A 15,826-nucleotide genomic window follows, 5' to 3' on the forward strand; every position below is an offset into this window, starting at 1 on the left:
CCCTTCATGCAGATCTAGATCCCTCCGCTTCGCGTCGGGATCCTGATCAGCCTGTCGGGTGTTCTTTTCCCCATAATGACCGCGTCGCTGCACATTATCCCTTACAAACTAGCTAAGTTAGCTAGATGTAATTCATTCTTAACTGTAGGCTTTTATCAAAGTATTAATTTACTTAATCTAAATGTAACAACATTTTAAATTATAATAACTTACATTTATGGCGTTATGACCTTCTTCTTGAGGTGATTGTGTCCAAATAAAGTTATGTCTGCTTCAACTTGCTGTTGTCTGTCTTGTCAGGCAGTTTTCCTTCAGCTCTGAAAATGACAGCTTTCCCGCGTATCGGTGGCTCGAAGTTGCCGCGAGCGCTAGGGGGCAGCACTTATAATTATTTTAATAAAAAAAAAAAATTTTTTTTTTTTTTTTTTTATCTGCTTGGGGGCTTGCGCCCCCTAGCAGCGGCGCGCATATTTCAGCAGCGGCGCAGCGCCGCTGCTGAAAACATATAGGGGAAACACTGCATTTGGACTGGGGTAACCTAAATTAATTATGCGCTGTCCTCTCCTGATTTAGGTTAAGATTGCATGACTGCAACACTCACACTTAGGTAGGGCCTCATTACAGATACTAGAATCCTACAGGATCGCTGCAGCAAGATGTTGGAGATCTTCTACCAGTCTGTTGTTGGAGATCTTCTACCAGTCTGTTGTTGGAGATCTTCTACCAGTCTGTTGTTGCCAGTGCACTCTTCTTTGATGTGGCTTCTCTTTGGATAACTGGACTTAAACTCACAATCTTTCAATATATATTTTTTAAATGTATATCTTAATTGTCCCAATATATATGGCATTTTCATCTTTACAGACAACATAATAATCATGCAACGAAAGGCCAGCAAGGCAATAACAATAAATAAAAGGATAGGGATATGTCTTCATATAGGTTAGGTGCCTTCTCCTCTGCCAAAGCCCCTCTTACCTGTGGGGTTCCCCGAGGCTCGATTCTGGGCCCCATCCTTTTTCTACTGTACATAAAGCCCCTAGGTTCAATTCTCACAAAACACAACATTCCCTTCCACTGCTACGCTGACGATGTACAGATCTATCTGCCACTCAATCAAAATGACAACTCATTACAGCTATTGATGGACAGCTTAGCAGAGATCAAATCCTGGCTGAGCCAAAATGTCCTCAACCTCAATGAGAGTAAGACTGAGGTTATCCTTTTTGGACCCCAACCTCCAGCCTCCCAGGTTGATATTCTGGGCTCCCTCAAAAATAATATCCTCCCCTCTGTCACGAACCTTGGAGTGACCTTCAATAGTGCTTTTAAATTTGATAAACAGGTCAGCAGCGTAGTCAAAACCTGCTTTTTTAAAATACGACTATTGGCTAAGACAAAGTTGTTTTTATCTTTTAAAGACCTAGAAAGGGTTATTAACACCTTTGTTACCTCGAGGTTGGATTACTGCAACGATCTGTACGTGGGTATGCACCAGGCGTCAATTAAACGCCTGCAGCTAGTGCAGAACGCAGCAGCACGTCTTCTGACTGGCCATAAAAAGCGTGACCACATCACCCAAATTCTGGCCTCACTGCACTGGCTTCCTATTCGGTTCATAATTGATTTAAAAATCATTTTATTTGTTTTCAAAGCACTAAATGGGCTGGCTCCGGCCTATGTAGCTGAACTGCTCCAGCGCTACACCCCAGCCAGAGCCTTAAGGTCGGCTGATCAGCTGCTGCTGGTAGTGCCCAAGACCAGGCTCAAAACCCGAGGGCACCGAGCCTTCGCAGCAGCTGGCCCTAGGCTCTGGAACACTCTGCCCCTCCATGTGAGGTCGGCCCAGACCCTAGGGGTTTTTAAATCTACGCTTAAAACACACTTCTTCTCCCTGGCCTTTTAGTCAGAGCGGAGCACGACTCCTGACTTTTCCTTGTGTTTTTTATATATCTGTTGTAATTTATTGTCTTTTATTATGAATGTATATATGTGTTTTTAAGTGATTGTAGTATTTATTACATTTACAGCACTTTGGCTCGACCAAAAATCGCTTTTAAATGTGCTATAAACTTTGATTTGATTCATGTTATTATAGTCTTGAAGACACATGTATCTGTTAGCTATTGTTCCAGTCAAATGTCTTTGTTTTGAGTCCAATGTTCCCACTTTCTGTTGAGTTGTGTTTCTGGTAATCTCAATTTATGAATAATTTTTTCCGTAAAAAATATTTCTTCCACGATTGTTACCCATTGGTTTTTCGTTGGTGGTGCTTTCTTACCCAGATTTCCTAGTGAAAGCTTTCTTGCTGGATATTAGCAGAATTTTGATCAACTATTTGTCACTTGCAATAATTTCCTCAGTGAATTTACATAAATAGAGTACCAAACTACTTTTAGAAACCTCATAGCCTATTGTTTGACATATTTCCTTACATATAATTTCCCAAAACCCAATTACACTGTGGTGACTTCTTAATCCTTGTCTACAATTGAATAGCTCTATCGGGGTTGTGGGTTCTGACGCGCCTCTCTTTGTTTCCAAACAATTCAGCGGAGATCGTAGTTGAATCAGCTTTATTCATTGATCCACACGGCATATACAGGAGGACACATTTCTTCGCTTCATAGTAACTAAAAGTTTATCATTTTTAAAAGGAACAAAAAGAACACGGTCAAAAGACTTTTCCGTTTCCCGTTGTGACGACCCCTCCACACCACGTGGGGTGCCGTCTGTTCGTGGGTGATTGCAGGTTCCAGTGCCTGATGAGCAGCACCTGCCGGATCAAGCTGCACCTGTCTGATGAGCCGCACCTGCTGGAAGAATACAAGAGGAGCCAAGCCGGATACGTCTTGCTCTCTGACTCCTATGGGCACTCTCTCCGTGCCAGCCTCAAGGAGCTGTGGCTGGTTCTTTTCACTACATTGGTTATTGAGAATAAACAATTGATATTTTCTTACCCTTCGTCTCGCGTCCCTGCTTTTTGTTGCAGCCCAGGAGCCAGGTTGTAACACCATCTCATCAACATCAGCTGTGTCCTATCAACCTACCATATATATAGGCATATAGCCATGCACGTGATACTGACGCGCATATCATAACAAATAAGTGAGCCTTAAATTAATACATTTTAAACCATAGTGTGACTCACAACAATACCTTTAGATCAGGGGTGTCAAACTCAATTTCATCGTGGGCCACATTAGCATTATGGTTGCACTCAAAGGGCCGGTTGTAACTATATAAATATACATATATAAATGCATCATATATATGAAATAATGTATTATATTATATTATTGCCTCCTCATTGGATTATTAACGGATAGGGTAATAACTTCATAATTAACTACGTCTGAAAGCAGAAGTCTAGAGCAAATAATTGCAAGTCTCTTCAGTGCGCATGTCACAAAATGAGATGCATTGTGGGACATATAGTTTATGGGCAAAATGCTTCTGTAAAATAAGATGGAGCTTTATTAATCCCCGCGGGGAAATTCAGTGGTTTAACAGCAACAGGGTAAGATTGAAAAACAGCACAGCACAGATTCACACAGATTAATACAATTAAAGATAAATAAAAGATGAAAATAAGAAATAAGAAAATCAATTAAAATGAGAGAGAGAGGGAGGATGAGAGAGAGGGAGGAAGAGAGAGAGAGGGAGGATGAGAGAGAGAGGATGAGAGAGAGAGAGGATGAGACAGAGAGGATGAGAGAGAGGGAGGAAGAGAGAGAGGGAGGAAGAGAGAGAGGGTGAGAGAGAGGGAGGAAGAGAGAGAGAGGATGAGAGAGAGAGAGGATGAGAGAGAGGGAAGATGAGAGAGAGGGAGGAAGAGAGAGAGAGGATGAGAGAGAGAGAGGATGAGAGAGAGGATGAGAGAGAGGGAGGAAGAGAGAGAGAGGGAGGATGAGAGAGAGAGGATGAGAGAGAGGGAGGAAGAGAGAGAGGATGGGAGAGAGAGAGGATGAGAGAGAGGGAAGATGAGAGAGAGGGAGGAAGAGAGAGAGAGGATGAGAGAGAGAGAGGATGAGAGAGAGGATGAGAGAGAGGGAGGAAGAGAGAGAGGGAGGATGAGAGAGAGAGGATGAGAGAGAGAGGATGAGAGAGATGGAGGAAGAGAGAGAGGGTGAGAGAGAGGGAGGAAGAGAGAGAGAGGATGAGAGAGAGAGGATGAGAGAGAGGGAGGAAGAGAGAGAGGATGAGAGAGAGGATGGGAGAGAGAGAGGATGAGAGAGAGGGAAGATGAGAGAGAGGGAGGAAGAGAGAGAGAGGATGAGAGAGAGAGAGGATGAGAGAGAGGGAGGATGAGAGAGAGAGGATGAGAGAGAGAGAGGAAGAGAGAGAGAGGATGAGACAGAGGATGGGAGAGAGAGAGGATGAGAGAGAGGGAGGATGAGAGAGAGGGAGGAAGAGAGAGAGAGGATGAGAGAGAGGATGAGAGAGAGAGGGAGGATGAGAGAGAGGGAGGATGAGAGAGAGGGAGGAAGAGAGAGAGAGGAAGAGAGAGGATGAGAGAGAGAGAGGATGAGAGAGAGGGAGGAAGAGAGAGAGAGGATGAGAGAGGGGATGAGAGAGAGAGGGAGGAAGAGAGAGGATGAGAGAGAGAGAGGATGAGAGAGAGAGAGAGGATGAGAGAGAGAGAGAGGATGAGAGAGAGGGAGGAAGAGAGAGAGAGGATGAGAGAGGGGATGAGAGAGAGAGGATGAGAGAGAGAGGGAGGAAGAGAGAGGATGAGAGAGAGAGAGGATGAGAGAGAGAGAGAGGATGAGAGAGAGGGAGGAAGAGAGAGAGAGGATGAGAGAGGGGATGAGAGAGAGAGGATGAGAGAGAGAGGGAGGAAGAGAGAGGATGAGAGACAGAGAGGATGAGAGAGAGGGAGGATGAGAGAGAGGATGAGAGAGAGGATGAGAGAGAGAGAGAGAGGATGAGAGAGAGAGAGGATGAGAGAGAGGGAGGATTAGAGAGAGGGAGAGGATGAGAGAGAGGATGAGAGAGAGGGAGGATGAGAGAGATAGGGGGGATGAGAGAGAGAGAGAGGATGAGAGAGAGGATGAGAGAGAGGGGGGATGAGAGATACTGTGTGTCACGTTTCATGATACACCCATTCAGCAAACAAATCAATCATATTTTTATTCGTAAAATAATTAAGTAGGTATAACCTGATTTGTACAGACACTCAATTTGCAATCCCCACCAAAATAATAATAATATTAATACAAATAACAAAAGGGAGTATTGGAGGCCTCTCGCCCCTAGGGGGAGCTTGGATGGACATGGTCAGAAACAACACTCAGGTAGGCTGTGGCTTTTAGACGATGATCAATTGGTTGTAAGCGGCCCAAAAAAATATCCCCCCCACCGTTACACCACCACCTCCAGCCTGAACCGTTGATACAAGGCAGGATGGATCCATACTCTCATGTTGCCTTCTGACCCTACCGCCTGAATGTCGCAGCAGAAATGGTCTTGTACATACCTTGGTTGTAAGAAGTGGTTATTTGAGTGTTGCCTTTCTATCATCTGACATTTTTCAGAAAAAAGCCTGAATTCGGAGAGAAAAAGACAGAATTTGAGAAAATTGGTCAGAATTGTTATCCACGACGTTAGGAGGGTCCTTAATATGACTCAAGGCTTGGAGGTTACTTGGGATAAGGCCCTCCTATCTTTAGATCCCGAAAAGGCTTTTGATAAGAGGGAATGGCCCTACCTATTTAACACTTTGGAACGATTTGGATATGGGAATTTATTTTAAATTGTTTTGATTATTCTTTTTAAAGCAGAAATATTAACTAACAAAGACATATCAGAACGGATTCTAATTAAAAGAGGATGCCGTCAGGGATGCCCCATGTCCCCACTTTTATTCACTCTGGCAATCGACCCACTTGCAGTAGCTGTAAGGATGCATACAGAAATTGTGGGAATAACAATTTGGCAGACAGAACATAAGCTTTCCTTACACGCTGATGACGTCATTTTGTTTATTTCGCACCTAAATAGAACAATTCCTGCTCGTTCGGCGCCATATCAGGGTATACAATCAATCACACTAAATCCTCCATGAATTTCCTTAATGAGAGCTTCTACATGTAAAGAGCTAGATCAATTCACATACTGTATCTGGGAATACAAACTGGACCCAAACTAGATTGGATTGTTAAAATAAACTATGAACCTTTGATAGATAACATAACAGAATCAATTGATGGATGGATTACCCTGCCCATCTTTGGTTGGGAGAATAAATATAATACAAATGAATATACTTCCTAAGATACTTTATTTACTTCAGAATATTCCTTTACCTCCACTTAACGACTTAACGAGATTATGTACAGAATGTATATGGGGGAAATAAACAAGCCAGAGTGCATGTCCCTGCTATACTTGCCATATATTAAGGGGGGTTGAATATTCCAAATATAACCTGGTATTATTGGGCAGTCCAACTAAGGAGCATCAAGTTTCATTTTGCAAAGAAGGATATTCCACAATGGAAAGAAATGGAATCCGAGAGCTTAAGTTTGCCTTTACCCGTCTACCTATACTCAGATACTTCCACGACCAATAATCCAATCATCAAAAATATGATCAAGGTGTGAAAACATGTCTGAAAGGAACAATGTCTCAGTACAGTCCGATATGGGGAAACCAGCACTTTACTCCAGGGAGAGCTGGAGGTTTGTTCCATTGGTGGGGAGCATGAAGGTGAAGAAATAAGATAAACAGTCACATTAAAACCACATTTAGCAAAAGGACACAACATTACACAATAAAAGGTCCTCTGAAAGGCGTGAGGCGTGTGGCGCAGTGGGTAGAGCGTTGGTGTTCGGATTGAGGGAGCACAGGTTCAAACCCCACTGCAGTCAGCATGTCGTTGTGTCCCTGAGACACTTCACCCCAAATTGCTCCTGTGGGTATTGCCCACAGTATTGAGTATGTAAGTCGCTTTGGATAAAAGCGTCTAACAAGTAACATGTAATATAATGAAAAGGTGAGTTTGGGTCAGAAAAAAATCTGGATTTGGAAAATATGACAAATGTTTAAAGTACACGTTCATTTCTACAGCGAGAGAGAGGGGCAGCCCGGAGCTTGCCCCACATCGCTCAACACGGCTCAATAGGCACACTGTGGACACTAGTCAGCAGAACGCAGTCCGAAACAGCAAGGTAGAGACCACTAAACATGATTTTAAAATATAATTTAACATATTTAAACACACATAATATATCAAATTATATATTTTAACATATGGCTCCTCCACTACTTTTAGAAACGTCATACCCTCTTTGATGTATTTCTTACATATCATTTCCCAAAATACAATTATTTTATGACATTGCCAAAACACATGGTCAGCATCATAAGAACCGCTTTTTGGCCAACTCTTCTGTGGACCTGTTCACTCTTCACCTTTGGTGTTATGAAGAGACCAATCAGATTCTTCCACGTGAAGTGGGGGATGAACGATGGGTCCTCCACATATCATGCCAATCTTCATCTGGTGTTTCTATGTGGAGTTCTTCCTCCCATCTCACCTTGATATATTTACTTGAGTGTTTGTCATGTTTTGCTAATTCCTTGATATAATGCTGAAATGATTCTTATGTTTCTTTCCTGATATGCTTTAGTTATTATTTGGATGATATTATTCAACTCCTCTGATGTCATGTCCAAGAAACTTATTGTGAAAGTTTATTCTTTATGTTAGAGTTGTCATGTCCCTTTGTCTTGTGCTTTATGTCTATACCCTTAATTATTTCTTCCTCTCATTTCAGGCCTCCACGCTCCCCGCCCCTTTTCTGTCTCCTGCGTCCTTGATTATTTTCCCCGCCCTGATTGTTTCCAACTGTGTCCCCTTTACCTGTGTATATATTGTGTTAGCTCCCTCCTGTTAATTGTCAGTTCGTTGTCTCTCGAAGACCACGTATCGGCTTACCTCACGGATCTTTTCACGGACCTTTCACGGACCTATGCTATAGATCGCATTATAGTTTTCCTCGAAAGAGTGGTTTTGTTTTCCTTGTTTTATTACTGTGCAAATTCCAGTAAAGTCTTTATTTTGAAACGCTATCTGAGTCTGAGTTTTGAGTCGTGCAATTGAGTTCATGCCTCAGTGTGCTCCCCTTGACAGTACGAACTGACCATCAAAATGAACTCAGCCGACTCAGATCAGATTAAGAACGCTATCCGTTCTCAGGGCCAACGTCTTGGGCAACAAGAGGAGCGTATGGCCACCATGCAGCAGGGAGTGCAGGATCTAACCAGCAGCCAGGGGGAACTACAAACATCGTTGACGACCCAAGTTAATCTACTGGCAGCAGAGGTTCAGCGTGTGCTCACTCACCTGCAGGCTGTTTCTCCTCCTACGACTCCTCCGGTTCCAGCGGTGACCGGATTCGATCCCAACCGGGTTACTGAGCCGCACAGTGCTTCCATGCGTCTGGCTCCACCCGAAAGGTACTCCGGGGACTCAGAAGGCTGCCGGCCGTTCATCGTGCAGTGTGAGTTACACTATCACCACCAACCGGCTGCTTTTCCCACGGACATTTCCAAAGTGGCTTTTATGATCTCTCATCTCTCCGGCCGAGCAGCAGCGTGGGCCACGGCAGAATGGTCCCGAGGCTCGCCTATCTGCGGGTCTCTGGAGAACTTCATAGACACTATGAGGAAGACCTTCGATCAAACCACGCCGGGCAGGGAAGCAGCTCGGGCTCTGATCAAGCTGCGACAACATCAGCGGAGTGTGGCTGACTACGCCATCGAGTTCCGGACTAAGGCAGCCGACAGCGGCTGGAACTCCGCTGCATTGTTTGACGCTTTCGTCAGCGGTCTCTCGGATTCTTTACAAGACCAGCTGGCGCCTCTCGATCTGCCCGCTGATTTGGACTCTGTCATATCCATGGCCTTACGTATAGACAATCGTTTGACGGAGAGGAGAAGGAATAAATCCAAGGATGCGGTTGATCCACCTCTCCAGAGGAGACGCTCGCCGCTGGATATTACTTCTTCTTGGAGGCCCCGTCACCCCTCACCACCTGCGTTCCGGACAACAGCGCCCCCTGGCTCCGTGGAGGAGCCAATGCAGTTGGGCCGCGCCAAGCTGTCGCTGGCAGAACGTCAGCGTCGATTCAAGGAAGGTCTGTGTTTCTACTGCGGGCAGCGCGGACACCCACAAGCGGCTTGTCCGGTAAAAGAGGAGGCTCACCAATGAAGAGGAGTACGTTGGTGAGCCGGATCTCTTCCTCTGACTTTCCTCCTCGCACCCTGACCCGGATCCAGGTAAAAATCAGAGACAATGTAGTTACTCATGGTGTTCTCATTGACTCAGGGGCGGACGAAAGTCTTATGGATTGGGGTTTAGTTAAAAAATGGGACATAAAAACTAAACCTCTACCCCAGCCTCTTGAAGCGAGTGCTCTCGATGGGCGGCTGTTGTTTAAAGTGACTCACCAAACGGAGCCTTTAGAAGTAAGATGTAATGATAACCACCATGAGACAATGTCTTTTCACTTATTTAACTCAGCCCAACATCCACTCATTTTGGGGTTTCCCTGGTTGAAACTTCATAACCCTCACATAGATTGGCAATCTGGGAGGGTGGAGGGGTGGGGAAAGAATTGCATTGATCTCTGTTTTAAGCAGGTAGCAGAGATTGACAGGGGATGTAACACTGGGAGTGTTAGGCAGGATACAGTCCCAAAAATATATCTTCCGGATGTACTTTCAGTTCCTTCCTGCTACCACGACCTTAGTGAAGTTTTTAGTAAGTCCAAAGCTCTGGCTCTTCCTCCTCACCGCTCCTATGACTGTGCTATTGACTTGATTGCCGGGTCTCCCATTCCTAAGGGTCGACTTTATGCAATTTCAGGACCTGAGAAAAAGGCCATGAAGGACTATATTGATGCCTCCCTCAAGACAGGGCTTATTCGTCATTCCTCATCCCCAGCAGGGGCAGGTTTTTTTTTCGTGGGCAAAAAGGATGGGTCTCTTAGGCCCTGTATCGACTACTCACCTCTCAATGACATTACGGTTAAAAACCGGTACCCCCTCCCTCTCATCTCGTCCGCTTTCGAGCAGCTTCAGGAAGCCAAGGTTTTCACCAAATTAGACCTGCGGAACGCCTATCATTTGGTCAGGATCAGGGAGGGCGATGAATGGAAGACGGGTTTTAACACCCCTTCAGGACATTATGAATACCTGGTCATGCCGTTTGGATTGTCAAACGCTCCTGCAGTCTTCCAGGCTATGATCAACGACGTGTTGAGGGAGTTTCTGAACCGTTTCGTTTTTGTTTATCTGGACGACATTCTGATCTACTCCCCTGACCTTCACACCCACAAACAACATGTCCGCCTGGTTCTACAGAAACTGCTCCAAAATAAGTTGTTTGTCAAAGCTGAAAAGTGTGAATTTCATGTGGAAACAGTCACTTTTTTGGGCTTCATCATTTCCCCAGGTCAGGTTATGATGGACCCAGAGAAGGTTAGCGCAGTAGCCTGTTGGCCTACCCCTGACTCTCGCAAAAAAGTGCAGCAGTTTTTAGGCTTTGCTAATTTTTACAGACGTTTTGTGCGGAGCTTCAGCGCTATTGCAGCCCCTCTTCATGTCCTCACGTCCCCTCAGGTGCCTTTTGTGTGGTCTCCTCAGGCTGAGGAGGCTTTTTCTCGGCTGAAAAAGATGTTCACCACTGCCCCCATACTTACCATGCCGGATCCCACTCGCCAGTTCGTGGTGGAAGTGGATGCCTCCAACGAGGGGGTGGGAGCGGTCCTCTCCCAGCAACAACAGAAGGACAACAAACTTCACCCCTGCGCCTTCCTGTCCAGGAAGCTCTCCCCGGCAGAGAGAAATTATGACGTGGGAAACCGTGAGTTGCTGGCCGTGAAGTTAGCGTTGGAAGAGTGGAGGCATTGGTTGGAGGGAGCCGAGCATCCTTTTGTGGTCTGGACCGATCACAAGAACCTGGAGTACATCAGAAAGGCCAAAAGACTGAACTCCCGCCAGGCTAGGTGGACCTTGTTTTTCAACCGTTTTGACTTTGTTCTTTCCTACAGGCCGGGGTCTCAGAATGTCAAGCCTGACGCTCTGTCCCGTCTGTTTGACCCTGTGCCTGCAGCCAAGGAGCCGGAACCCATCATCCCATTGAACCGGGTGGTAGGAGCGCTGACTTGGCCAGTAGAGAAGGAGGTAATACGTGTCAATGCTGGAGCTCCTGCACCAAGGGGTTGCCCGCCTAACCGGATTTTTGTTCAGGAGGCCGAGCGACCACAGGTGATCCACTGGGCTCACACTTCGCTGCTCACCTGTCACCCCGGAGTCAAGAGAACTATGTTCATTGTTAAACAACGTTTCTGGTGGACATCCATGGAGAAGGAGGTGAAGGAGTATGTGGAGGCGTGCCCTATCTGCGCTCGAAACAAGACCTCTTCCAGGTCGCGAATAGGGTTATTACAACCACTCCCTATTCCCAACAGGCCCTGGTCAGAGATCTCCATGGACTTCGTCACTGGCCTGCCCCTCTCTAGAGGTAAAACCACAGTTCTCACGGTAGTGGACAGATTTTCCAAAATGACACATTTCATTGCTCTGCCAAAGATGCCCTCAGCTAAGGAAACGGCGGAGGTCATGATGCAGAATGTGTTTCGGCTTCATGGTTTCCCTAAGGATATTGTCTCCGACCGGGGCCCCCAGTTTGTGTCACGCTTCTGGAAGGAGTTCTGCAGCCTCATCGGTGCCACGGTCAGTCTCTCGTCTGGATATCATCCGGAGTCTAACGGCCAGACAGAGCGCCTAAATCAAGAACTGGAGACCTGCCTGCGCTGCCTGGTGTCCCAGAATCCATCCTCCTGGAGCGAGCACCTCACCTGGGTTGAGTATGCACACAACATCCTCCCTACTTCTGCCACGGGCCTGTCCCCGTTTCACTGTGTTTATGGCTACCAGCCGCCACTGTTCCCAGCCACGGAGAGGGAGGTCACGGTCCCGTCTGCCCACGCTCTGGTCAGGCGTTGTCGGCGCGTGTGGGCTGCGGCTAGGAAGATACTCTGCAGGAATTCACAACTGGTTAAAAGAGCAGCAGACCGAAAACGCCGACCAGCCCCTGTATACCAGCCAGGCCAAAAAGTCTGGCTCTCTACACGAGACCTTCCCCTCCACGTACTCTCCCGAAAACTGGCTCCCCGGTTTGTGGGTCCTTTTCCCATCACCAAGGTCATAAACCCAGTCTCAGTGAGACTACGGCTTCCCAGGGCCATGAAGGTACATCCCACCTTCCATGTAGGGAAATTAAAACCATTGAAGGAGAGCGCTATGGTTCCCACCGTCAAACCCCCCCCGCCCCCCCGGATGATCGATGGAGGTCCGGTTTACACGGTCAAGTCACTATTGGCTAGTCGGAAAAGGGGTAGAGGGCGGCAGTTACTGGTTGACTGGAAGGGTTATGGTCCTGAGGAGCGGCAATGGATTCCTTCCCGCTTCATCGTGGACAAAAGCCTCATTGAGGATTTTGACCGCCTCAACTCAGAGGAGCCTGGGCCGTCAGGAGCCGTCCCTAGAAGGGGGGGTACTGTCATGTCCAAGAAACTTATTGTGAAAGTTTATTCTTTATGTTAGAGTTGTCATGTCCCTTTGTCTTGTGCTTTATGTCTATACCCTTAATTATTTCTTCCTCTCATTTCAGGCCTCCACGCTCCCCGCCCCTTTTCTGTCTCCTGCGTCCTTGATTATTTTCCCCGCCCTGATTGTTTCCAACTGTGTCCCCTTTACCTGTGTATATATTGTGTTAGCTCCCTCCTGTTAATTGTCAGTTCGTTGTCTCTCGAAGACCACGTATCGGCTTACCTCACGGATCTTTTCACGGACCTTTCACGGCCCTATGCTATAGATCGCATTATAGTTTTCCTCGAAAGAGTGGTTTTGTTTTCCTTGTTTTATTACTGTGCAAATTCCAGTAAAGTCTTTATTTTGAAACGCTATCTGAGTCTGAGTTTTGAGTCGTGCAATTGAGTTCATGCCTCAGTGTGCTCCCCTTGACATCTGAAGAATCTGATCTGACTTCCCTCTTGTAACAGTCCCTGAGTTGAAGGTATCTATAGAATGCATGTTTTCCCAATGTGTGTTTTCAGATGATCAAAACCCTCCAGCTCCCCTTCCTTAACCGAAACACACCAAGCTGTTATTCCTTTCTCTTCACATTGTTTAAAACCTTGATCTTAATTTGCAGGTTTGAAGTTTCCATCATAAGCTACCCATTTTATTATATTTGCATCATTTTGAATCTTATATATGTTCAATACTTTAAACCATAGATTCAATGTGTGCACTGTTATTGGACCCATTTTAGTTTTGAGTTCTTTATATAGTTTATAATCCCCAATCATATTTTGAATTGGAATCTGGTTTACTTCATTTTCCATATCCTTCCACTTTGCTCTAAAGTCCGTTTCACACCAACAGTAAATAGGTCTGAGCTGAGCAGCATAGCAGTACTCCATCAATTTGAGCAAACCCATACCGCCTCTTTCTTTGGGTAGCTGGAGAGTTCTGTTCCTAACTCTTGGCCTCCCCCCCCAAACAAATCTGGATATCAGTCCGTCCCAATGTATAAATGGACCTTGGGGGCCCTCTACTGGTGAAGATTGGAATAGATTGAGAAATCTAGGTAGAACATTTAGTTTAACGATTTCAATTCAATTATTTTTTCTGTTTTGAGATGTTTACATTTTAGGAGTGTTTATTTCTACTCTTTTAATTTCTCTCATGTGCAATGCCTTGTCTTTTATGCTGCTGCAACGCAATCATTTCCCAGATTGGGATCAATATAGTCCATCTCATTTTATGCATTGGAAGCTATCTGTTAGCCGCACATGATAACAGGCCTCAGATAAACTTGTTGACACTGTAGTGTTATTATTATTGTACATTCACATTACGTTTACTTTAATAAATACATATTTGTATTCTATTCATCTTATTATATTCAAAATGTTTATAAATGGACTATACGGAAATACATACATAAATAATAGGTCACAAAACTTGTGACCTATTATTTCTGTATGTACTCGCTCTATTATATAGATCAGTCGTTCTCTTTTATTGAATGTTCCAGTTTGTATTGCCCCCATGTGTTGCTGTAGCTCCACCCCTTGATGGCACTGTTTATTTCTTCCCTTGGATCTCTATAAAGTTTATTAAAAACTACAACCCCCATGATGCATTAGCTGTTATCCTTGCTAACAGAGACACACTTGTTGAGACTGTAAAGAGTCAGAGACACTTTTAAATCTCATGCAGAGAGTTAGGCTGTGGACAAACTGTCCAAAAATCTGCTCCTCTCGTCTTTTTCTAACCAAGACGAAAAGACGAGAGGAGCTGATTTTTGGACAGTTCGACCGGAAACCAAGGTTTCTTGTTTACCCCCAGCCAAAGCTGTATAACTAAGAGAGTTGGAACAACGGAAGTCCAAAATGCTTGATCTTCACGTTGTTCATGGAGACTCGGGCTGCAGTCGAATAGTCCATTTAGCTTAGGAACCTTCCTAACGGAGTGAAATGACCCGGAAGTCCCTCAGTGGCGGCCATGATAAGTGCCGTTCGAGTTCTCTAGATCAGTGGTTCTCAACTGGTTTGGCCTCGGGACCCACTTTTTTCTTCGTCAATGAGTCGCGACCCACCATTTTGAACCACACAAATTTAATTCACAAAAAGTAGTGCTGTAATATAAAATATTAATATAAAAGTGAAGAACAGTGAATACATTTTCAATAAATGTAGTCCATGGGAACACAACCACATCTTCAACATTGTTAGTGCCAAGCAAGGCAGATTATATCCCTTCACAGAACTACAGTATGCTTTTTAAACGAGTTTAAATTGGTGATGGTCATCAAGTTTTTAGAGTCAAAATTGTAATGTATGTAATAAATAAAAAGGCACACTTGTGTTGTATTACATAAAAAGGCAGACTTATCTTCAATAACAGGCATGCTTTTGAGAAGGCATGAGAAGAATGCAGAACTGCATGTATGGTGTATTAATATCCCCCCCAACAAACAAAAAAATATACATTCAAACCAGATTTAGAATAAAAAATAAATACAATTAAAACAGTAACAGTACTTATAGAGTCAAGAAATAAACAACAAAATAGTGCAAATATCCCATAAACAAATAGTTATGATGATAAACAATAAATAAATAACAGCACAGACAGAGTGATTATAAGGAATAATAGTAAAAAGTACATATACAGTACAGGCATGCTTTTTAAACAAATGTAAAAGGATGTTATTAAAGTTTCAAGAACCAAAATTGAACTGTAGAAGAGCTTATCTGGGATACATTCTGAACAACATTATATTGTGACAAATATTCAGTGTCAGCATTTACTGAACTTACTGTAACACATTTTAGTTTGGGGGGAACTAGTGGGACAGCTGGGGATGCTTTTTGTTCCTGACAAGGGTCTCAAAGTCTGGGGTGATGGTAGACAAAGCAACTCTGAGGTCATGCTCAATGTTCAATTTGTTCCTCTGCTTTGTCTTCAGCTGGACCAGAGCTGAGAAGCCACTTTCACAGAGATAGGTAGTGCTGAATGGCAGGATGATTTTGATTGCATGTGTGGCGAGGAATGCATACTCAGTAATCACAGCACTGCACCAGAACTGGGGGAGGGTTACCTCAGTGAATTTCTTTTCATCGACCGTTTTAAAGCTCGGATAGGTGCAATGCTATTTGATACTGTTGGTACTCGTCGATGTCGATAGGTATGTAAATGTAGCCCTGTAAATATGATGTTTGATGTCCTTTATTGTTTTCTG

At 44.7% G+C, this 15,826-nt stretch overlaps 1 protein-coding gene across 4 annotated transcripts in view; it reads left to right on the plus strand.

The window, feature by feature from the left end:
• LOC307025940 (uncharacterized protein) overlaps nt 1-15,826 on the plus strand; it is a 128,249-nt gene that overhangs the window by 85,753 nt on the left and 26,670 nt on the right. The window lies entirely within an intron of this gene.

Source organism: Notothenia rossii (genome assembly GCF_949606895.1).
Source record: "Notothenia rossii genome assembly, chromosome: 2".
Taxonomy (NCBI): Eukaryota; Metazoa; Chordata; class Actinopteri; order Perciformes; family Nototheniidae; genus Notothenia; species Notothenia rossii.